Genomic DNA, 23,886 nt, shown 5'->3' on the forward strand with positions numbered 1-23,886 from the left:
AAAGACTTCACCCCAGGTGGGGCTCGAACCCACAATCCCTGGCTTAGAAGGCCAGTGCCTTATCCATTAGGCCACTGGGGCTGAACACATGAAGTGACCCACCTGAGGGCAATTGGCCAGTGAAGTAGGTTTCGAGGAAGTATCTTCAAGGAGGAGAGAAAGGTCGCGAGGCGGAGATGTTTATGGAGATACCGTGCCCAGTGCCTATCCCCCGACCCCGATTGCTCTTTGCTTTCATGGGTGAGCCCTGGAACTTTGCTCAAATTTGACTTCACCATTCCTGGATTTCTCTGCCATTCATACTATGCTACTCCACTGGACTGCACTGTAAGACTCAGTCAGCTGCTGTGACTCTGATCTTCTATTCAGTTGCTCTTTGAAAGGAATTTTGTGTAGTTTACAGTCCGTTCTCCATTGCTACTGTTACCTGCTGAGTCTATGACTGTCCTTCTGGTTTATTTTGCTGCTGTGTGGGTCCTGGCTAGAAATTCCCTCTCCTGGGTTAAAGTCCATTTCTGGATCTGAGGGTGGCCTCCAACTTAACTTTCGGCAACAGAACAATTCTCCACATTGTTACGGAAATACCTTCAGTATACCTGTCGGTTACTCTGCCCTACCCACTTGTGTCTATCCATGGGCTTATTGTGGATGATTGTATTGTCATTTTGGGATTGCAGGAAACTTGTCTCACAGTCCATGACACTTTCTGCCATGAATTCAAGCCAAAATACAGCAGCTCCAACTGTACTGAAGTATCAACTAGATTTCTATCTGTCATGGGATTTGAACCCACAACCTTCTGACTCACACACAAAATTGTCACGCACTGAGCCATGGCATCAGATTTTATGGAGTGTCTGAAAGGAGGAGCGAGAGGTAGCAAGGCGCAGCTGTTTCAGGAGATACTGTGTGCACGACCCATCCCCCGACCCTGCCCACCCTGTGACCATCAACTGCCGTATTGTCAATCTTTAAAAAGACATCACCCCAGGTGGGACTCGAACCCACAATCCCTGGCTTAGGAGGCCAGTGCCTTATCCATTAGGCCACTGGGGCTGAACTCATGAAGTGACCTACCTGAGGGTAATTGACCACTCTGAAATGTGATATCTGCCTCACATTTTCAGTGTGTGAGAAAGTTGAGCACAGATGGAAGCTATTTTCTCCCATCATATCTGCCACTGCTCGCACCATGGCAGAGCCATCTGCAACAACAACTTGCATTTATATAGCGCCTGTAACATAATAAAACCTTCCATGATGCTTCACAGGATCATTATCAAATAAATCTCACACCGAGCCACATGAGGTACCAGGACAGGTGTCCTAAACCTTGATCACTGAAGTAGGTTTCGAGGGAGCATCTTCAAGGAGGAGAGAAAGGTAGCGAGGCGGAGATGTTTATGGAGATACCGTGCCCAGTGCCTATCCCCCGACCCCGATTGCTCTTTGGTTTCATGGGTGATCCCTGGAACTTTGCTCAAATTTGACTTCCCTATTCCTGGATTTCTGTGCCATTTATACTATGCTACTCCACTGGACTGCACTGTAAGACTCAGTCAGCTGCTGTGACTCTGATCTTCTATTCAGTTGCTCTTTGAAAGGAATTTGTGTTGTTTACAGTCCATTCCCCATTGCTACTGTTACCTGCTGAGTCTATGACTGTCCTACTGGTTTATTTTGCTGCTGTGTGGGTCCTGGCCAGAAATTCCCTCTCCTGGGCTAAAGTCCATTTCTGATCCTCGGGTGGCCTCCAACTTAACTTTCGGCCACAGAACAATTCTCCACATTTTCACGGAAATACCTTCAGTATGCCTGTCGGTTACTCTGCCCTACCCACTTGTATCTACCCATGGGCTTATTGTGGATGATTGCATTGACATGTCAGTCTTTGTCTCACAGTCCATCAAGCCAAAATACAGCACCTGCAACAGTCCCTTTGCACTGAAGTATCAATTAGATTTTGTTTAAGTGCCTGTGGTGGGATTTGAACCAAGATCCACCTGACTCACAAGCAAGAGTGCTACCTATTGTGCTATGGCCATTTCGCGGTGAAAAAAGCAAGTTTTTAGGGAGTGTCTTAAAGAGGAGCGAGAGGTAGCAAGGCGGAGCTGTTTCGGGAGATACTGTGTCCATTACCCATCCCCCGACCATGCCTTCCCTGTGACCATCAGTGAGCACTGGAACTTTGCACAAATTTGAAGTTGATGACATCTTGGTCCGAATGAAGCCTCCCTGCCTTGCTGAACCTGACATCACTTGCCCAACTGCAACTGCCGTATTGTCAATCTTTAAAAAGACATCACCCCAGGTGGGGCTCGAACCCACAATCCCTGGCTTAGAAGGCCAGTGCCTTATCCATTAGGCCACTGGGGCTGAATACATGAAATGACCCACCTGAGGGCAATTGGCCAGTGAAGTAGGTTTCAAGGAAGTATCTTCAAGGAGGAGAGAAAGGTCGCGAGGCGGAGATGTTTATGGAGATACCGTGCCCAGTGCCTATCCCCCGACCCCGATTGCTCTTTGTTTTCATGGGTGAGCCCTGGAACTTTGCTCAAATTTGACTTCACCATTCCTGGATTTCTCTGCCATTCATACTATGCTACTCCACTGGACTGCACTGTAAGACTCAGTCAGCTGCTGTGACTCTGATCTTCTATTCAGTTGCTCTTTGAAAGGAATTTTGTGTAGTTTACAGTCCGTTCTCCATTGCTACTGTTACCTGCTGAGTCTATGACTGTCCTTCTGGTTTATTTTGCTGCTGTGTGGGTCCTGGCTAGAAATTCCCTCTCCTGGGTTAAAGTCCATTTCTGGATCTGAGGGTGGCCTCCAACTTAACTTTCGGCCACAGAACAATTCTCCACATTGTTACGGAAATACCTTCAGTATACCTGTCGGTTACTCTGCCCTACCCAATTGTGTCTATCCATGGGCTTATTGTGGATGATTGTATTGTCATTTTGGGATTGCAGGAAACTTGCCTCACAGTCCATGACACTTTCTGCCATGAATTCAAGCCAAAATACAGCAGCTCCAACTGTACTGAAGTATCAACTAGATTTCTATCTGTCATGGGATTTGAACCCACAACCTTCTGACTCACACACAAAATTGTCACGCACTGAGCCATGGCATCAGATTTTATGGAGTGTCTGAAAGGAGGAGCGAGAGGTAGCAAGGCGGAGCTGTTTCAGGAGATACTGTGTGCACGACCCATCCCCCGACCCTGCCCACCCTGTGACCATCAACTGCCGTATTGTCAATCTTTAAAAAGACATCACCCCAGGTGGGACTCGAACCCACAATCCCTGGCTTAGGAGGCCAGTGCCTTATCCATTAGGCCACTGGGGCTGAACTCATGAAGTGACCCACCTGAGGGTAATTGACCACTCTGAAATGTGATATCTGCCTCACATTTTCAGAGTGTGAGAAAGTTGAGCACAGATGGAAGCTATTTTCTCCCATCATATCTGCCACAGAACGCACCATGGCAGAGCCATCTACAACAACAGCTTGCATTTATATAGCGCCTGTAACATAATAAAACCTTCCATGATGCTTCACAGGATCATTATCAAATAAAATCTTACACCGAGCCACATGAGGTACCAGGACAGGTGTCCTAAACCTTGATCACTGAAGTAGGTTTCGAGGGAGCATCTTCAAGGAGGAGAGAAAGGTAGCGAGGCGGAGATGTTTATGGAGATACCGTGCCCAGTGCCTATCCCCCGACCCCGATTGCTCTTTGGCTTCATGGGTGATCCCTGGAACTTTGCTCAAATTTGACTTCCCTATTCCTGGATTTCGGTGCCATTTATACTACGCTACTCCACTGGACTGCACTGTAAGACTCAGTCAGCTGCTGTGACTCTGATCTTCAATTCAGTTGCTCTTTGAAAGGAATTTGTGTTGTTTACAGTCCATTCCCCATTGCTACTGTTACCTGCTGAGTCTATGACTGTCCTACTGGTTTATTTTGCTGCTGTGTGGGTCCTGGCCAGAAATTCCCTCTCCTGGGCTAAAGTCCATTTCTGATCCTCGGGTGGCCTCCAACTTAACTTTCGGCCACAGAACAATTCTCCACATTTTCACGGAAATACCTTCAGTATGCCTGTCGGTTACTCTGCCCTACCCACGGGCTTATTGTGGATGATTGCATTGACATGTCAGTCTTTGTCTCACCATCCATCAAGCCAAAATACAGCACCTGCAACAGTCCCTTTGCACTGAAGTATCAATTTGATTTTGTTTAAGTGCCTGTGGTGGGATTTGAACCCAGATCCACCTGACTCACAAGCAAGAGTGCTACCTATTGTGCTATGGCCATTTCGCGGTGAAAAAAGCAAGTTTTTAGGGAGTGTCTTAAAGGAGGAGCGAGAGGTAGCAAGGCGGAGCTGTTTCGGGAGATACTGTGTCCATTACCCATCCCCCGACCATGCCTTCCCTGTGACCATCAGTGAGCACTGGAACTTTGCACAAATTTGAAGTTGATGACATCTTGGTCCGAATGAAGCCTCCCTGCCTTGCTGAACCTGACATCACTTGCCCAACTGCAACTGCCGTATTGTCAATCTTTAAAAAGACATCACCCCAGGTGGGGCTCGAACCCACAATCCCTGGCTTAGAAGGCCAGTGCCTTATCCATTAGGCCACTGGGGCTGAATACATGAAGTGACCCACCTGAGGGCAATTGGCCAGTGAAGTAGGTTTCGAGGAAGTATCTTCAAGGAGGAGAGAAAGGTCGCGAGGCGGAGATGTTTATGGAGATACCGTGCCCAGTGCCTATCCCCCGACCCCGATTGCTCTTTGTTTTCATGGGTGAGCCCTGGAACTTTGCTCAAATTTGACTTCACCATTCCTGGATTTCTCTGCCATTCATACTATGCTACTCCACTGGACTGCACTGTAAGACTCAGTCAGCTGCTGTGACTCTGATCTTCTATTCAGTTGCTCTTTGAAAGGAATTTTGTGTAGTTTACAGTCCGTTCTCCATTGCTACTGTTACCTGCTGAGTCTATGACTGTCCTTCTGGTTTATTTTGCTGCTGTGTGGGTCCTGGCTAGAAATTCCCTCTCCTGGGTTAAAGTCCATTTCTGGATCTGAGGGTGGCCTCCAACTTAACTTTCGGCCACAGAACAATTCTCCACATTGTTACGGAAATACCTTCAGTATACCTGTCGGTTACTCTGCCCTACCCAATTGTGTCTATCCATGGGCTTATTGTGGATGATTGTATTGTCATTTTGGGATTGCAGGAAACTTGTCTCACAGTCCATGACACTTCCTGCCATGAATTCAAGCCAAAATACAGCAGCTCCAACTGTACTGAAGTATCAACTAGATTTCTATCTGTCATGGGATTTGAACCCACAACCTTCTGACTCACACACAAAATTGTCACGCACTGAGCCATGGCATCAGATTTTATGGAGTGTCTGAAAGGAGGAGCGAGAGGTAGCAAGGCGGAGCTGTTTCAGGAGATACTGTGTGCACGACCCATCCCCTGACCCTGCCCACCCTGTGACCATCAACTGCCGTATTGTCAATCTTTAAAAATACATCACCCCAGGTGGGACTCTAACCCACAATCCCTGGCTTAGGAGGCCAGTGCCTTATCCATTAGGCCACTGGGGCTGAACTCATGAAGTGACCCACCTGAGGGTAATTGACCACTCTGAAATGTGATATCTGCCTCACATTTTCAGAGTGTGAGAAAGTTGAGCACAGATGGAAGCTATTTTCTCCCATCATATCTGCCACTGCTCGCACCATGGCAGAGCCATCTACAACAACAGCTTGCATTTATATAGCGCCTGCAACATAATAAAACCTTCCATGATGCTTCACAGGATCATTATCAAATAAAATCTGACACCGAGCCACATGAGGTACCAGGACAGGTGTCCTAAACCTTGATCACTGAAGTAGGTTTCGAGGGAGCATCTTCAAGGAGGAGAGAAAGGTAGCGAGGCGGAGATGTTTATGGAGATACCGTGCCCAGTGCCTATCCCCCGACCCCGATTGCTCTTTGGCTTCATGGGTGATCCCTGGAACTTTGCTCAAATTTGACTTCCCTATTCCTGGATTTCGGTGCCATTTATACTACGCTACTCCACTGGACTGCACTGTAAGACTCAGTCAGCTGCTGTGACTCTGATCTTCAATTCAGTTGCTCTTTGAAAGGAATTTGTGTTGTTTACAGTCCATTCCCCATTGCTACTGTTACCTGCTGAGTCTATGACTGTCCTACTGGTTTATTTTGCTGCTGTGTGGGTCCTGGCCAGAAATTCCCTCTCCTGGGCTAAAGTCCATTTCTGATCCTCGGGTGGCCTCCAACTTAACTTTCGGCCACAGAACAATTCTCCACATTTTCACGGAAATACCTTCAGTATGCCTGTCGGTTACTCTGCCCTACCCACGGGCTTATTGTGGATGATTGCATTGACATGTCAGTCTTTGTCTCACCATCCATCAAGCCAAAATACAGCACCTGCAACAGTCCCTTTGCACTGAAGTATCAATTTGATTTTGTTTAAGTGCCTGTGGTGGGATTTGAACCCAGATCCACCTGACTCACAAGCAAGAGTGCTACCTATTGTGCTATGGCCATTTCGCGGTGAAAAAAGCAAGTTTTTAGGGAGTGTCTTAAAGGAGGAGCGAGAGGTAGCAAGGCGGAGCTGTTTCGGGAGATACTGTGTCCATTACCCATCCCCCGACCATGCCTTCCCTGTGACCATCAGTGAGCACTGGAACTTTGCACAAATTTGAAGTTGATGACATCTTGGTCCGAATGAAGCCTCCCTGCCTTGCTGAACCTGACATCACTTGCCCAACTGCAACTGCCGTATTGTCAATCTTTAAAAAGACATCACCCCAGGTGGGGCTCGAACCCACAATCCCTGGCTTAGAAGGCCAGTGCCTTATCCATTAGGCCACTGGGGCTGAATACATGAAGTGACCCACCTGAGGGCAATTGGCCAGTGAAGTAGGTTTCGAGGAAGTATCTTCAAGGAGGAGAGAAAGGTCGCGAGGCGGAGATGTTTATGGAGATACCGTGCCCAGTGCCTATCCCCCGACCCCGATTGCTCTTTGCTTTCATGGGTGAGCCCTGGAACTTTGCTCAAATTTGACTTCACCATTCCTGGATTTCTCTGCCATTCATACTATGCTACTCCACTGGACTGCACTGTAAGACTCAGTCAGCTGCTGTGACTCTGATCTTCTATTCAGTTGCTCTTTGAAAGGAATTTTGTGTAGTTTACAGTCCGTTCTCCATTGCTACTGTTACCTGCTGAGTCTATGACTGTCCTTCTGGTTTATTTTGCTGCTGTGTGGGTCCTGGCTAGAAATTCCCTCTCCTGGGTTAAAGTCCATTTCTGGATCTGAGGGTGGCCTCCAACTTAACTTTCGGCAACAGAACAATTCTCCACATTGTTACGGAAATACCTTCAGTATACCTGTCGGTTACTCTGCCCTACCCACTTGTGTCTATCCATGGGCTTATTGTGGATGATTGTATTGTCATTTTGGGATTGCAGGAAACTTGTCTCACAGTCCATGACACTTTCTGCCATGAATTCAAGCCAAAATACAGCAGCTCCAACTGTACTGAAGTATCAACTAGATTTCTATCTGTCATGGGATTTGAACCCACAACCTTCTGACTCACACACAAAATTGTCACGCACTGAGCCATGGCATCAGATTTTATGGAGTGTCTGAAAGGAGGAGCGAGAGGTAGCAAGGCGGAGCTGTTTCAGGAGATACTGTGTGCACGACCCATTCCCCGACCCTGCCCACCCTGTGACCATCAACTGCCGTATTGTCAATCTTTAAAAAGACATCACCCCAGGTGGGACTCGAACCCACAATCCCTGGCTTAGGAGGCCAGTGCCTTATCCATTAGGCCACTGGGGCTGAACTCATGAAGTGACCCACCTGAGGGTAATTGACCACTCTGAAATGTGATATCTGCCTCACATTTTCAGAGTGTGAGAAAGTTGAGCACAGATGGAAGCTATTTTCTCCCATCATATCTGCCACTGCTCGCACCATGGCAGAGCCATCTACAACAACAGCTTGCATTTATATAGCGCCTGCAACATAATAAAACCTTCCATGATGCTTCACAGGATCATTATCAAATAAAATCTTACACCGAGCCACATGAGGTACCAGGACAGGTGTCCTAAACCTTGATCACTGAAGTAGGTTTCGAGGGAGCATCTTCAAGGAGGAGAGAAAGGTAGCGAGGCGGAGATGTTTATGGAGATACCGTGCCCAGTGCCTATCCCCCGACCCCGATTGCTCTTTGGCTTCATGGGTGATCCCTGGAACTTTGCTCAAATTTGACTTCCCTATTCCTGGATTTCGGTGCCATTTATACCATGCTACTCCACTGGACTGCACTGTAAGACTCAGTCAGCTGCTGTGACTCTGATCTTCAATTCAGTTGCTCTTTGAAAGGAATTTGTGTTGTTTACAGTCCATTCCCCATTGCTACTGTTACCTGCTGAGTCTATGACTGTCCTACTGGTTTATTTTGCTGCTGTGTGGGTCCTGGCCAGAAATTCCCTCTCCTGGGCTAAAGTCCATTTCTGATCCTCGGGTGGCCTCCAACTTAACTTTCGGCCACAGAACAATTCTTCACATTTTCACGGAAATACCTTCAGTATGCCTGTCAGTTACTCTGCCCTCCCCACTTGTATCTACCCATGAACTTATTGTGGATGATTGCATTGAAATGTCAGTCTTTGTCTCACAGTCCATCAAGCCAAAATACAGCACCTGCAACAGTCCCTTTGCACTGAAGTATCAATTAGATTTTGTTCAAGCGCCTGTGGTGGGATTTGAACCCAGATCCACCTGACTCACAAGCAAGAGTGCTACCTATTGTGCTTATGACCATTTCGCGGTGAAAAAAGCAAGTTTTTAGGGAGTGTCTTAAAGGAGGAGCGAGAGGTAGCAAGGCGGAGCTGTTTCGGGAGATACTGTGTCCATTACCCATCCCCCGACCATGCCTTCCCTGTGACCATCAGTGAGCACTGGAACTTTGCACAAATTTGAAGTTGATGACATCTTGGTCCGAATGAAGCCTCCCTGCCTTGCTGAACCTGACATCACTTGCCCAACTGCAACTGCCGTATTGGAAATCTTTAAAAAGACTTCACCCCAGGTGGGGCTCGAACCCACAATCTCTGGCTTAGAAGGCCAGTGCCTTATCCATTAGGCCACTGGGGCTGAACACATGAAGTGACCCACCTGAGGGCAATTGGCCAGTGAAGTAGGTTTCGAGGAAGTATCTTCAAGGAGGAGAGAAAGGTCGCGAGGCGGAGATGTTTATGGAGATACCGTGCCCAGTGCCTATCCCCCGACCCCGATTGCTCTTTGCTTTCATGGGTGAGCCCTGGAACTTTGCTCAAATTTGACTTCACCATTCCTGGATTTCTCTGCCATTCATACTATGCTACTCCACTGGACTGCACTGTAAGACTCAGTCAGCTGCTGTGACTCTGATCTTCTATTCAGTTGCTCTTTGAAAGGAATTTTGTGTAGTTTACAGTCCGTTCTCCATTGCTACTGTTACCTGCTGAGTCTATGACTGTCCTTCTGGTTTATTTTGCTGCTGTGTGGGTCCTGGCTAGAAATTCCCTCTCCTGGGTTAAAGTCCATTTCTGGATCTGAGGGTGGCCTCCAACTTAACTTTCGGCAACAGAACAATTCTCCACATTGTTACGGAAATACCTTCAGTATACCTGTCGGTTACTCTGCCCTACCCACTTGTGTCTATCCATGGGCTTATTGTGGATGATTGTATTGTCATTTTGGGATTGCAGGAAACTTGTCTCACAGTCCATGACACTTTCTGCCATGAATTCAAGCCAAAATACAGCAGCTCCAACTGTACTGAAGTATCAACTAGATTTCTATCTGTCATGGGATTTGAACCCACAACCTTCTGACTCACACACAAAATTGTCACGCACTGAGCCATGGCATCAGATTTTATGGAGTGTCTGAAAGGAGGAGCGAGAGGTAGCAAGGCGCAGCTGTTTCAGGAGATACTGTGTGCACGACCCATCCCCCGACCCTGCCCACCCTGTGACCATCAACTGCCGTATTGTCAATCTTTAAAAAGACATCACCCCAGGTGGGACTCGAACCCACAATCCCTGGCTTAGGAGGCCAGTGCCTTATCCATTAGGCCACTGGGGCTGAACTCATGAAGTGACCTACCTGAGGGTAATTGACCACTCTGAAATGTGATATCTGCCTCACATTTTCAGAGTGTGAGAAAGTTGAGCACAGATGGAAGCTATTTTCTCCCATCATATCTGCCACTGCTCGCACCATGGCAGAGCCATCTGCAACAACAACTTGCATTTATATAGCGCCTGTAACATAATAAAACCTTCCATGATGCTTCACAGGATCATTATCAAATAAATCTCACACCGAGCCACATGAGGTACCAGGACAGGTGTCCTAAACCTTGATCACTGAAGTAGGTTTCAAGGGAGCATCTTCAAGGAGGAGAGAAAGGTAGCGAGGCGGAGATGTTTATGGAGATACCGTGCCCAGTGCCTATCCCCCGACCCCGATTGCTCTTTGGTTTCATGGGTGATCCCTGGAACTTTGCTCAAATTTGACTTCCCTATTCCTGGATTTCTGTGCCATTTATACTATGCTACTCCACTGGACTGCACTGTAAGACTCAGTCAGCTGCTGTGACTCTGATCTTCTATTCAGTTGCTGTTTGAAAGGAATTTGTGTAGTTTACAGTCCATTCCCCATTGCTACTGTTACCTGCTGAGTCTATGACTGTCCTACTGGTTTATTTTGCTGCTGTGTGGGTCCTGGCCAGAAATTCCCTCTCCTGGGCTAAAGTCCATTTCTGATCCTCGGGTGGCCTCCAACTTAACTTTCGGCCACAGAACAATTCTTCACATTTTCACGGAAATACCTTCAGTATGCCTGTCAGTTACTCTGCCCTACCCACTTGTATCTACCCATGAACTTATTGTGGATGATTGCATTGAAATGTCAGTCTTTGTCTCACAGTCCATCAAGCCAAAATACAGCACCTGCAACAGTCCCTTTGCACTGAAGTATCAATTAGATTTTGTTTAAGTGCCTGTGGTGGGATTTGAACCCAGATCCACCTGACTCACAAGCAAGAGTGCTACCTATTGTGCTATGGCCATTTCGCGGTGAAAAAAGCAAGTTATTAGGGAGTGTCTTAAAGGAGGAGCGAGAGGTAGCAAGGCGGAGCTGTTTCGGGAGATACTGTGTCCATTACCCATCCCCCCGACCATGCCTTCCCTGTGACCATCAGTGAGCACTGGAACTTTGCACAAATTTGAAGTTGATGACATCTTGGTCCGAATGAAGCCTCCCTGCCTTGCTGAACCTGACATCACTTGCCCAACTGCAACTGCCGTATTGTCAATCTTTAAAAAGACATCACCCCAGGTGGGGCTCGAACCCACAATCCCTGGCTTAGAAGGCCAGTGCCTTATCCATTAGGCCACTGGGGCTGAACACATGAAGTGACCCACCTGAGGGCAATTGGCCAGTGAAGTAGGTTTCAAGGAAGTATCTTCAAGGAGGAGAGAAAGGTCGCGAGGCGGAGATGTTTATGGAGATACCGTGCCCAGTGCCTATCCCCCGACCCCGATTGCTCTTTGCTTTCATGGGTGAGCCCTGGAACTTTGCTCAAATTTGACTTCACCATTCCTGGATTTCTCTGCCATTCATACTATGCTACTCCACTGGACTGCACTGTAAGACTCAGTCAGCTGCTGTGACTCTGATCTTCTATTCAGTTGCTCTTTGAAAGGAATTTTGTGTAGTTTACAGTCCGTTCTCCATTGCTACTGTTACCTGCTGAGTCTATGACTGTCCTTCTGGTTTATTTTGCTGCTGTGTGGGTCCTGGCTAGAAATTCCCTCTCCTGGGTTAAAGTCCATTTCTGGATCTGAGGGTGGCCTCCAACTTAACTTTCGGCAACAGAACAATTCTCCACATTGTTACGGAAATACCTTCAGTATACCTGTCGGTTACTCTGCCCTACCCACTTGTGTCTATCCATGGGCTTATTGTGGATGATTGTATTGTCATTTTGGGATTGCAGGAAACTTGTCTCACAGTCCATGACACTTTCTGCCATGAATTCAAGCCAAAATACAGCAGCTCCAACTGTACTGAAGTATCAACTAGATTTCTATCTGTCATGGGATTTGAACCCACAACCTTCTGACTCACACACAAAATTGTCACGCACTGAGCCATGGCATCAGATTTTATGGAGTGTCTGAAAGGAGGAGCGAGAGGTAGCAAGGCGCAGCTGTTTCAGGAGATACTGTGTGCACGACCCATCCCCCGACCCTGCCCACCCTGTGACCATCAACTGCCGTATTGTCAATCTTTAAAAAGACATCACCCCAGGTGGGACTCGAACCCACAATCCCTGGCTTAGGAGGCCAGTGCCTTATCCATTAGGCCACTGGGGCTGAACTCATGAAGTGACCTACCTGAGGGTAATTGACCACTCTGAAATGTGATATCTGCCTCACATTTTCAGAGTGTGAGAAAGTTGAGCACAGATGGAAGCTATTTTCTCCCATCATATCTGCCACTGCTCGCACCATGGCAGAGCCATCTGCAACAACAACTTGCATTTATATAGCGCCTGTAACATAATAAAACTTTCCATGATGCTTCACAGGATCATTATCAAATAAATCTCACACCGAGCCACATGAGGTACCAGGACAGGTGTCCTAAACCTTGATCACTGAAGTAGGTTTCAAGGGAGCATCTTCAAGGAGGAGAGAAAGGTAGCGAGGCGGAGATGTTTATGGAGATACCGTGCCCAGTGCCTATCCCCCGACCCCGATTGCTCTTTGGTTTCATGGGTGATCCCTGGAACTTTGCTCAAATTTGACTTCCCTATTCCTGGATTTCTGTGCCATTTATACTATGCTACTCCACTGGACTGCACTGTAAGACTCAGTCAGCTGCTGTGACTCTGATCTTCTATTCAGTTGCTGTTTGAAAGGAATTTGTGTAGTTTACAGTCCATTCCCCATTGCTACTGTTACCTGCTGAGTCTATGACTGTCCTACTGGTTTATTTTGCTGCTGTGTGGGTCCTGGCCAGAAATTCCCTCTCCTGGGCTAAAGTCCATTTCTGATCCTCGGGTGGCCTCCAACTTAACTTTCGGCCACAGAACAATTCTTCACATTTTCACGGAAATACCTTCAGTATGCCTGTCAGTTACTCTGCCCTACCCACTTGTATCTACCCATGAACTTATTGTGGATGATTGCATTGAAATGTCAGTCTTTGTCTCACAGTCCATCAAGCCAAAATACAGCACCTGCAACAGTCCCTTTGCACTGAAGTATCAATTAGATTTTGTTTAAGTGCCTGTGGTGGGATTTGAACCCAGATCCACCTGACTCACAAGCAAGAGTGCTACCTATTGTGCTATGGCCATTTCGCGGTGAAAAAAGCAAGTTTTTAGGGAGTGTCTTAAAGGAGGAGCGAGAGGTAGCAAGGCGGAGCTGTTTCGGGAGATACTGTGTCCATTACCCATCCCCCGACCATGCCTTCCCTGTGACCATCAGTGAGCACTGGAACTTTGCACAAATTTGAAGTTGATGACATCTTGGTCCGAATGAAGCCTCCCTGCCTTGCTGAACCTGACATCACTTGCCCAACTGCAACTGCCGTATTGTCAATCTTTAAAAAGACATCACCCCAGGTGGGGCTCGAACCCACAATCCCTGGCTTAGAAGGCCAGTGCCTTATCCATTAGGCCACTGGGGCTGAATACATGAAGTGACCCACCTGAGGGCAATTGGCCAGTGAAGTAGGTTTCAAGGAAGTATCTTCAAGGAGGAGAGAAAGGTCGCGAGGCGGAGATGTTTATGGAGATACCGTGCCCAGTGCCTATCCCCCGACCCCGATTGCTCTTTGTTTTCATGGGTGAGCCCTGGAACTTTGCTCAAATTTGACTTCACCATTCCTGGATTTCTCTGCCATTCATACTATGCTACTCCACTGGACTGCACTGTAAGACTCAGTCAGCTGCTGTGACTCTGATCTTCTATTCAGTTGCTCTTTGAAAGGAATTTTGTGTAGTTTACAGTCCGTTCTCCATTGCTACTGTTACCTGCTGAGTCTATGACTGTCCTTCTGGTTTATTTTGCTGCTGTGTGGGTCCTGGCTAGAAATTCCCTCTCCTGGGTTAAAGTCCATTTCTGGATCTGAGGGTGGCCTCCAACTTAACTTTCGGCCACAGAACAATTCTCCACATTGTTACGGAAATACCTTCAGTATACCTGTCGGTTACTCTGCCCTACCCAATTGTGTCTATCCATGGGCTTATTGTGGATGATTGTATTGTCATTTTGGGATTGCAGGAAACTTGTCTCACAGTCCATGACACTTCCTGCCATGAATTCAAGCCAAAATACAGCAGCTCCAACTGTACTGAAGTATCAACTAGATTTCTATCTGTCATGGGATTTGAACCCACAACCTTCTGACTCACACACAAAATTGTCACGCACTGAGCCATGGCATCAGATTTTATGGAGTGTCTGAAAGGAGGAGCGAGAGGTAGCAAGGCGGAGCTGTTTCAGGAGATACTGTGTGCACGACCCATCCCCCGACCCTGCCCACCCTGTGACCATCAACTGCCGTATTGTCAATCTTTAAAAAGACATCACCCCAGGTGGGACTCGAACCCACAATCCCTGGCTTAGGAGGCCAGTGCCTTATCCATTAGGCCACTGGGGCTGAACTCATGAAGTGACCCACCTGAGGGTAATTGACCACTCTGAAATGTGATATCTGCCTCACATTTTCAGAGTGTGAGAAAGTTGAGCACAGATGGAAGCTATTTTCTCCCATCATATCTGCCACTGCTCGCACCATGGCAGAGCCATCTACAACAACAGCTTGCATTTATATAGCGCCTGTAACATAATAAAACCTTCCATGATGCTTCACAGGATCATTATCAAATAAAATCTTACACCGAGCCACATGAGGTACCAGGACAGGTGTCCTAAACCTTGATCACTGAAGTAGGTTTCGAGGGAGCATCTTCAAGGAGGAGAGAAAGGTAGCGAGGCGGAGATGTTTATGGAGATACCGTGCCCAGTGCCTATCCCCCGACCCCGATTGCTCTTTGGCTTCATGGGTGATCCCTGGAACTTTGCTCAAATTTGACTTCCCTATTCCTGGATTTCGGTGCCATTTATACTACGCTACTCCACTGGACTGCACTGTAAGACTCAGTCAGCTGCTGTGACTCTGATCTTCAATTCAGTTGCTCTTTGAAAGGAATTTGTGTTGTTTACAGTCCATTCCCCATTGCTACTGTTACCTGCTGAGTCTATGACTGTCCTACTGGTTTATTTTGCTGCTGTGTGGGTCCTGGCCAGAAATTCCCTCTCCTGGGCTAAAGTCCATTTCTGATCCTCGGGTGGCCTCCAACTTAACTTTCGGCCACAGAACAATTCTCCACATTTTCACGGAAATACCTTCAGTATGCCTGTCGGTTACTCTGCCCTACCCACGGGCTTATTGTGGATGATTGCATTGACATGTCAGTCTTTGTCTCACCATCCATCAAGCCAAAATACAGCACCTGCAACAGTCCCTTTGCACTGAAGTATCAATTTGATTTTGTTTAAGTGCCTGTGGTGGGATTTGAACCCAGATCCACCTGACTCACAAGCAAGAGTGCTACCTATTGTGCTATGGCCATTTCGCGGTGAAAAAAGCAAGTTTTTAGGGAGTGTCTTAAAGGAGGAGCGAGAGGTAGCAAGGCGGAGCTGTTTCGGGAGATACTGTGTCCATTACCCATCCCCCGACCATGCCTTCCCTGTGACCATCAGTGAGCACTGGAACTTTGCACAAATTTGAAGTTGATGACATCTTGGTCCGAATGAAGCCTCCCTGCCTTGCTGAACCTGACATCACTTGCCCAACTGCAACTGCCGTATTGGAAATCTTTAAAAAGACTTTACCCCAGGTGGGGCTCGAACCCAGAATCCCTGGCTTAGAAGGCCAGTGCCTTATCCATTAGGCCACTGGGGCTGAACACATGAAGTGACCCACCTGAGGGCAATTGGCCAGTGAAGTAGGTTTCGAGGAAGTATCTTCAAGGAGGAGAGAAAGGTCGCGAGGCGGAGATGTTTATGGAGATACCGTGCCCAGTGCCTATCCCCCGACCCCGATTGCTCTTTGCTTTCATGGGTGAGCCCTGGAACTTTGCTCAAATTTGACTTCACCATTCCTGGATTTCTCTGCCATTCATACTATGCTACTCCACTGGACTGCACTGTAAGACTCAGTCAGCTGCTGTGACTCTGATCTTCTATTCAGTTGCTCTTTGAAAGGAATTTTGTGTAGTTTACAGTCCGTTCTCCATTGCTACTGTTACCTGCTGAGTCTATGACTGTCCTTCTGGTTTATTTTGCTGCTGTGTGGGTCCTGGCTAGAAATTCCCTCTCCTGGGTTAAAGTCCATTTCTGGATCTGAGGGTGGCCTCCAACTTAACTTTCGGCCACAGAACAATTCTCCACATTGTTACGGAAATACCTTCAGTATACCTGTCGGTTACTCTGCCCTACCCACTTGTGTCTATCCATGGGCTTATTGTGGATGATTGTATTGTCATTTTGGGATTGCAGGAAACTTGTCTCACAGTCCATGACACTTTCTGCCATGAATTCAAGCCAAAATACAGCAGCTCCAACTGTACTGAAGTATCAACTAGATTTCTATCTGTCATGGGATTTGAACCCACAACCTTCTGACTCGCACACAAAATTGTCACGCACTGAGCCATGGCATCAGATTTTATGGAGTGTCTGAAAGGAGGAGCGAGAGGTAGCAAGGCGCAGCTGTTTCAGGAGATACTGTGTGCACGACCCATCCCCCGACCCTGCCCACCCTGTGACCATCAACTGCCGCATTGTCAATCTTTAAAAAGACATCACCCCAGGTGAGACTCAAACACACAATCCCTGGCTTAGAAGGCCAGTGCCTTATCCATTAGGCCACTGGGGCTGAACTCATGAAGTGACCCACCTGAGGGTAATTGACCACTCTGAAATGTGATATCTGCCTCACATTTTCAGAGTGTGAGAAAGTTGAGCACAGATGGAAGCTATTTTCTCCCATCATATCTGCCACTGCTCGCACCATGGCAGAGCCATCTACAACAACAACTTGCATTTATATAGCGCCTGTAGCATAATAAAACCTTCCATGATCCTTCACAGGATCATTATCAAATAAAATCTCACACCGAGCCACATGAGGTACCAGGACAGGTATCCTAAACCTTGATCACTGAAGTAGGTTTCGAGGGAGCATCTTCAAGGAGGAGAGAAAGGTCGCGAGGCGGAGATGTTTATGGAGATACCGTGCCCAGTGCCGATCCCCCGACCCCGATTGCTCTTTGGCTTCATGGGTGATCCCTGGAACTTTGCTCAAATTTGACTTCCCTATTCCTGGATTTCTGTGCCATTTATACTATGCTACTCCACTGGACTGCACTGTAAGACTCAGTCAGCTGCTGTGACTCTGATCTTCTATTCAGTTGCTCTTTGAAAGGAATTTGTGTTGTTTACAGTCCATTCCCCATTGCTACTGTTACCTGCTGAGTCTATGACTGTCGTACTGGTTTATTTTGCTGCTGTGTGGGTCCTGGCCAGAAATTCCCTCTCCTGGGCTAAAGTCCATTTCTGGATTGTGAGGTGGCTCCAATTTCACCGTCACTTTCTGCCTTAGAAAATTTTCCACATTTTCACAGTTATATCTCGAGCATACTTATCGATTACTCTGCCCTCCCAAATCACGAATCCAACTCCCTCCAGAATGTCCATTCACTTGTGTCTATCCATCGGGTTATTGTGGTTGATTACATGAACAGTATTGGTTCACTGGTGATTACATCTTCCTCCTAATGAAGCCTCCCCTCCTGGCTGTACCATCCACCACTTGCCCAACCTCACGTATTGTCAATCTTTAAAAAGACCTCACCCCAGATGGGACTCTAACCCACAATGCCTGACTTAGAAGGCCAGTGCCTTATCCAATAGGCCACTGGGACTGAACGCATGAAGCAACCCACCTGAGGGCAATTGACCACTCTGATATGTGACATCGGCCTCACATTTTCAGAGACTGAGAAAATTAAGCACAGATGGAAGCTTTTTTCGCCCATCATATCTGCCACTGATAGCACCTTACCAGAGCCATGTACAACAACGTGCTTTTTTATAGCACCTTTAAAATAACAAAAACAGATTACCTGGTCCATTTCACGTTCCAATTTGTGGGAGCTTGCTGTGCACAAATTGGCTGTCGTGTTTCCCTGATTACAACAGTAAAGCGCTTTAAGACATCTGTTGGCCGTCAAAGGCGCTATATAAATGCAAGTCTTTCTTTAACATAGTAAAACGTTAGAAGGTGCTTCACAGGAGTGTTATCAAACAAAATCTCACACCAAGACACCTAAGGAGAGATTAGGACAGGTCCTAAATCTTGGTCAAAGTGTTAGGTTTTAAGAAGTGTCGTAAAGGAGGAGAGAAAGGTTGTGAGGCGGAGATGTTTATGGAGATACCGTGCCCAGTGCCTATCCCCCGACCCCGATTGCTCTTTGTTTTCATGTGTGAGCCCTGGAACTTTGCTCAAATTTGACTTCCCAATTCCTGGATGTCTCTGCCATTAATACTATGCTACTCCACTGGACTGAACTGTCAGACTCAGTCAGCTGCTGTGACTCTGATCTTCTATTCAGTGCTTAGGTTTGAATGTAACTTTGTCTAATTACTCAGTCTAACCCTTTCTCCCTTTTTAAACAAAGATACAACGTTAGCAGTCCTCCAGTCCTCTAGCACCACACCTGTAGCCAGAGAGGATTGGAAAATGATGGTCTCATGTTGTACCTTTGTTTAAAAAGGGAGAAAGGGATTGACCGAGGGACAGGATAAATCTTCATTTGGAAAGGCATGGATTAATCAGGGACAGTCAGCGTGGATTGTCAAGGGAAGGTTGTGTCAGACTAACTTGATTAAATTTTTCAAGGAGGTAACCAGGAGAGTCGATGAGGGCAATGCATATGATGTAGTGTATATGGATTTTAGCAAAGCTTTTGATAAGGTCCCACATGGCAGGCTGGTCACGAACGTAATAGCCCATGGGATCCAGGGCAAAGTGGCAAGTTGGATCCAAAATTGGCTCAGAGGCAGGAAGCAAAGGGTAATGATTGATGGGTGTTTTTGTGACTGGAAGAATGTTTCCAGTGGGGTTCCACAGGACTTAGGGCTGGGTCCCTTGCTGTTTGTGGTATATATCAATGACTTGGACTTAAATGTTGGGGGTATGATTAAGAAGTTTGCAGATGGCACTAAAATAGGCCGTGTGGTTGATAATGAATAAGATAGTTGCAGACTGCAGGAAGATATCAATGCACTGGTCAGGTGGGCAGAACAGTGGCAAATGGAATTCAATCTGGATAAGTGTGAGGTAATGCATTTGGGGAGGTCTAACAAGGTAAGGGAATACACATTAACTGGTAGGACACTGAAAAGTGTAGAGGAACAAAGGGACCTTGGAGTGCAGGTCCGCAGACCTCTGAACGTAGCAGGCCAGGTAGATAAGGTGGTTAAGAAGGCATATGAAATATTTGACTTTATAAGTCCAGGCATAGAATACAAGAGCAAAGGGGTTATGCTTGAACTGTATAAAACACTAGTTCGGCCGCAGCTGGAGTACTGTGTGCAGTTCTGGTCACCACATTACAGAAAGATGTGATTGCACTGGAAAGGGTGCAGAGGAGATTTACAAGAATATTACCTGGACTGGAGAATTTTGGCTATGAGGAAAGATTGGAGATGCTGGGTCTGTTTTCTTTGGAACAGAGGAGGCTTAGGGGAGACCTGATTGAGGCGTATAAAATGTTGAGGGGTCTGGATAGGAAGGACCAGTTTCCCTTGGCAGAGTGGTCAACAACCAGGAGGCATAGATTTAAGGTAATTGGGGGGAGTTTTAGAGGAAATATGAGGGAACATTACTTCACCCAGGAGGTGGTGTGGGTCTGGAACTCACTGCCTGAAAGGGTGATCATGGCAGGAAGCCTCACAACATTTAAACAATACTTGGGTGTGCACTTAAAGTGGCGCAACCTACAAGGTTACGGACCGAGAGCTGGAAAGTGGGTTTAGGCTGGATAGCTCTTGGTCGGCCGACGCAGACACGATGGGCCAAAATGGCCTCTTTCCGTGCTGTAAATTTCCATGATTTCTATGTGGTCAACTTTCTCAGACTCTGAAAATGTGAGGCAGATGTCACATTTCAGAGTGGTCAATTGTCCTCAGGTGGGTCACTTCATGTATTCAGTCCCAGTGGCCTAATGGATAAGGCACTGACCACCTAAGCCAGGGATTGTGGGTTTGAGCCCCACCTGGAGTGATGTCTTTTTAAAGATTGACAATACGTCAGTTGAGGTTGGGCAAGTGATGGAAGGTGTCGCCAGGCGGGGAGGCTTCATTCGGACCAAGGTGTCATCAACTTCAAATTTGTGCAAAGTTCCAGTGCTCACTGATGGTCACAGGGTCAAGGGGATGGGTAGTGGACATAGTATCTCTGCCTCTCCCTCTCTCTCCTCCTTTAAGAGGCTCCTTAAAATCTCGCTCTTGGCCATCTGTCCTGAAGCCACCAGTGGAGTAGCATGGTATTGATGGCAGAGAAGTCCAGGAATTGAGAAAGCAAATTTGAGCGTCTTATTGGTGGGGAGAGAAGGAGCACGGCGGAGATGTTTAGGGAGATACCATGCGCACTGCCCATTGTCTGACCCTGCCTGCTCTTTGTTTTCATCAATGAGCCCTGGAACTTTGCTCAAATTTGATTCTGATCTGCGTACTCTATACACCCGAGCCCCAAGTTTCTGATCTTCTCTCACCCCGAGCTCCTGACTTTCTTTCCCCAAAAAGTAGGACCTCAAAAGTAGTAATCTCGGGATTGCTACCAGTGCCACGTGCTAGTCAGAGTAGGAATCGCAGGATAGCGCAGATTAATACGTGGCTTGAGCAGTGGTGCAGCAGGGAGGGATTCAAATTCCTGGGGCATTGGAACAGGTTCTGGGGGAGGTGGGACCAGTACAAACTGGACGGTCTACACCTGGACAGGACCGGAACCAATGTCCTAGGAGGAGTGTTTGCTAGTGCTGTTGGGGAGGAGTTAAACTAATATGGCAGGGGGATGGGAAACAATGCAGGGAAACAGAGGGAAACAAAAAGGAGACAAAAGCAAAAGACAGAAAGGAGATGAGGAAAAGTGGAGGGCAGAGAAACCCAAGGCAAAAACCAAAAAGGGCCACTGAATATAAAGGGGCTGCAGGAGGGGTCAAAACTAAAAATCATGGTTTAAAAACTAGAATTAAAACACTCTACCTAAACATACGCAGCATTCGAAATAAAGTAAGTGAGTTGACGGCACAAATCATTACAAATGGGTACGATTTGGTGGCCATTATAGAAACATGGTTGCAGGGTGGCCAAGACTGGGAATTAAACATACAGGGGTATCTGACGATTCGGAAAGATAGACAGGAAGGGAAAGGAGGTGGGGTAGCTCTGTTAATAAAGGATGATATCAGGGCAGTTGTGAGAGACGATATAGGCTCTAATGAACAAAATGTTGAATCATTGTGGGTGGAGATTAGAGATAGTAAGGTGAAAAAGTCACTGGTGGGCGTAATTTATAGGCCCCCAAATAATAACTTCACGGTGGGGTGGGCAATAATCAAGGGAATAATGGAGGCATGTGAAAAAGGAACGGCAGTAGTCATGGGGGATTTTAACCTACATATCGATTGGTCAACTCAAATCGCACGGGGTAGCCTGGAGGAGGAATTCATAGAATGCATATGGGATTGTTTCTTAGAACAGTATGTTACAGAACCTACAAGGGAGCAAGCAATCTTAGATCTGGTCCTGTGGAATGAGACAGGAAAAATAAACGATCACCTAGTAAAAGATCCTCTCGGAATGAGTGATCACAATATGGTTGAATTTGTAATACAGATTGAGGGTGAGGAAGTTGTGTCAGAAACGAGCGTATTATGCTTAAACAAGGGGGACTACAGTGGGATGAGGGCAGAGTTGGCTAAAGTAGACTGGAAACACAGACTAAACGGTGGCACAATTGAGGAACAGTGGAGGACTTTTAAGGAGCTCTTTCATAGTGCGCAACAAAAATATATTCCAGTGAAAAAGAAGGGTGGTAAGAGAAGGGATAACCAGCCGTGGATAACCAAGGAAATAAAGGAGAGTATCAAATCAAAGACCAATGCGTATAAGGTGGCCAAGGTTAGTGGGAAACTAGAAGATTGGGAAAATTTTAAACAACAGCAAAGAATGACTAAAAAAGCAATAAAGAAAGGAAAGATAGATTACGAAGGTAAACTTGCGCAAAACATAAAAACAGATAGTAAAAGCTTTTACAGATATATAAAACGGAAAAGAGTGACTAAAGTAAATGTTGGTCCCTTAGAAGATGAGAAGGGGGATTTAATAATGGGAAATGTGGAAATGGCTGAGATTTTAAACAATTATTTTGCTTCGGTCTTCACAGTGGAAGACACAAAAACCATGCCAAAAATTGCTGGTCATAAGAATGTGGGAAGGGAGGACCTTGAGACAATCACTATCACTAGCGGGGTAGTGTTGGACAGGCTAATGGGACTCAAGGTAGATAAGTCCCCTGGTCCTGATGAAATGCATCCCAGGGTATTAAAAGAGATGGCAGAAGTTATAGCAGATGCATTCGTTATAATCTACCAAAATTCTCTGGACTCTGGGGAGGTACCAGCGGATTGGAAAGCAGCTAATGTAACGCCTCTGTTTAAAAAAGGGGGCAGACAAAAGGCAGGTAACGATAGGTCGGTTAGTTTAACATCTGTAGTGGGGAAAATGCTTGAAACTATCATTAAGGAAGAAATAGCGGGACATCTAGATAGGAATAGTGCAATCAAGCAGACGCAACATGGATTCATGAAGGAGAAATCATGTTTAACTAATTTACTGGAATTCTTTGCGGATATAACGAGCATGGTGGATAGAGGTGTACCGATGGATGTGGTGTATTTAGATTTCCAAAAGGCATTCGATAAGGTGCCACACAAAAGGTTACTGCAGAAGATAGAAGTACCCGGAGTCAGAGGAAATGTATTAGCATGGATAGAGAATTGGCTGGCAAACAGAAGTCGGGATAAATGGGTTCTTTTCGGGTTGGAAATCGGTGGTTAGTGGTGTGCCACAGGGATCGGTGCTGGGACCACAACTGTTTATAATATACATAGATGACCTGGAAGAGGGGACACAGTGTAGTGTAACAAAATTTGCAGATGACACAAAGATTAGTGGGAAAGCGGGTTGTGTAGAGGACACAGAGATTTAGATAGGTTAAGCGAATGGGCTAAGGTTTGGCAGATGGAATACAATGTCGGTAAGTGTGAGGTCATCCACCTTGGGAAAAAAAACAGTAAAAGGGAATATTATTTGAATGGGGAGAAATTACAACATGCTGAGGTGCAGAGGGATCTGGGGGTCCTTGTGCATGAATCCCAAAAAGTTAGTTTGCAGGTGCAGCAGGTAATCAGGAAGGCGAATGGAATGTTGACCTTCATTGCGAGAGGGATGGAGTACAAAAGCAGGGAGGTCCTGTTGCAACTGTATAGGGTATTACATCATTCCCCTCCGCTCCCCACCCCCACCCCAGTTCTTGGCACAAGTCCATATTCCAAGTTCAGATGGTCCGGAGCCCTTCGCTCCCTGGTTGACCGTCTCAGTACAA

At 46.7% G+C, this 23,886-nt stretch overlaps 15 non-coding genes across 15 annotated transcripts; all 15 read right to left on the reverse strand.

The window, feature by feature from the left end:
- Window positions 1-8: 8 nt before the first annotated feature.
- Window positions 9-81, reverse strand: trnar-ucu (transfer RNA arginine (anticodon UCU)). Its single transcript has one exon. It is a non-coding gene; the product is annotated as a tRNA-Arg (tRNA).
- A 902-nt stretch (window positions 82-983) lies between these two features.
- On the reverse strand, window positions 984-1,056 carry trnar-ccu (transfer RNA arginine (anticodon CCU)). Its single transcript has one exon. It is a non-coding gene; the product is annotated as a tRNA-Arg (tRNA).
- Window positions 1,057-2,303: 1,247 nt separating this feature from the next.
- trnar-ucu (transfer RNA arginine (anticodon UCU)) lies at window positions 2,304-2,376 on the reverse strand. The gene has a single exon. It is a non-coding gene; the product is annotated as a tRNA-Arg (tRNA).
- A 902-nt stretch (window positions 2,377-3,278) lies between these two features.
- Window positions 3,279-3,351, reverse strand: trnar-ccu (transfer RNA arginine (anticodon CCU)). Its single transcript has one exon. It is a non-coding gene; the product is annotated as a tRNA-Arg (tRNA).
- A 1,235-nt stretch (window positions 3,352-4,586) lies between these two features.
- On the reverse strand, window positions 4,587-4,659 carry trnar-ucu (transfer RNA arginine (anticodon UCU)). Its single transcript has one exon. It is a non-coding gene; the product is annotated as a tRNA-Arg (tRNA).
- Window positions 4,660-5,561: 902 nt separating this feature from the next.
- Window positions 5,562-5,634, reverse strand: trnar-ccu (transfer RNA arginine (anticodon CCU)). Its single transcript has one exon. It is a non-coding gene; the product is annotated as a tRNA-Arg (tRNA).
- A 1,235-nt stretch (window positions 5,635-6,869) lies between these two features.
- On the reverse strand, window positions 6,870-6,942 carry trnar-ucu (transfer RNA arginine (anticodon UCU)). Its single transcript has one exon. It is a non-coding gene; the product is annotated as a tRNA-Arg (tRNA).
- Window positions 6,943-7,844: 902 nt separating this feature from the next.
- Window positions 7,845-7,917, reverse strand: trnar-ccu (transfer RNA arginine (anticodon CCU)). Its single transcript has one exon. It is a non-coding gene; the product is annotated as a tRNA-Arg (tRNA).
- A 1,250-nt stretch (window positions 7,918-9,167) lies between these two features.
- trnar-ucu (transfer RNA arginine (anticodon UCU)) lies at window positions 9,168-9,240 on the reverse strand. The gene has a single exon. It is a non-coding gene; the product is annotated as a tRNA-Arg (tRNA).
- A 902-nt stretch (window positions 9,241-10,142) lies between these two features.
- On the reverse strand, window positions 10,143-10,215 carry trnar-ccu (transfer RNA arginine (anticodon CCU)). The gene has a single exon. It is a non-coding gene; the product is annotated as a tRNA-Arg (tRNA).
- Window positions 10,216-11,464: 1,249 nt separating this feature from the next.
- Window positions 11,465-11,537, reverse strand: trnar-ucu (transfer RNA arginine (anticodon UCU)). Its single transcript has one exon. It is a non-coding gene; the product is annotated as a tRNA-Arg (tRNA).
- Window positions 11,538-12,439: 902 nt separating this feature from the next.
- On the reverse strand, window positions 12,440-12,512 carry trnar-ccu (transfer RNA arginine (anticodon CCU)). Its single transcript has one exon. It is a non-coding gene; the product is annotated as a tRNA-Arg (tRNA).
- A 1,248-nt stretch (window positions 12,513-13,760) lies between these two features.
- Window positions 13,761-13,833, reverse strand: trnar-ucu (transfer RNA arginine (anticodon UCU)). Its single transcript has one exon. It is a non-coding gene; the product is annotated as a tRNA-Arg (tRNA).
- A 902-nt stretch (window positions 13,834-14,735) lies between these two features.
- On the reverse strand, window positions 14,736-14,808 carry trnar-ccu (transfer RNA arginine (anticodon CCU)). Its single transcript has one exon. It is a non-coding gene; the product is annotated as a tRNA-Arg (tRNA).
- A 1,235-nt stretch (window positions 14,809-16,043) lies between these two features.
- On the reverse strand, window positions 16,044-16,116 carry trnar-ucu (transfer RNA arginine (anticodon UCU)). Its single transcript has one exon. It is a non-coding gene; the product is annotated as a tRNA-Arg (tRNA).
- Window positions 16,117-23,886: the final 7,770 nt, after the last annotated feature.

Source organism: Pristiophorus japonicus, chromosome 19, assembly GCF_044704955.1.
Source record: "Pristiophorus japonicus isolate sPriJap1 chromosome 19, sPriJap1.hap1, whole genome shotgun sequence".
NCBI lineage: Eukaryota > Metazoa > Chordata > Chondrichthyes > Pristiophoridae > Pristiophorus > Pristiophorus japonicus.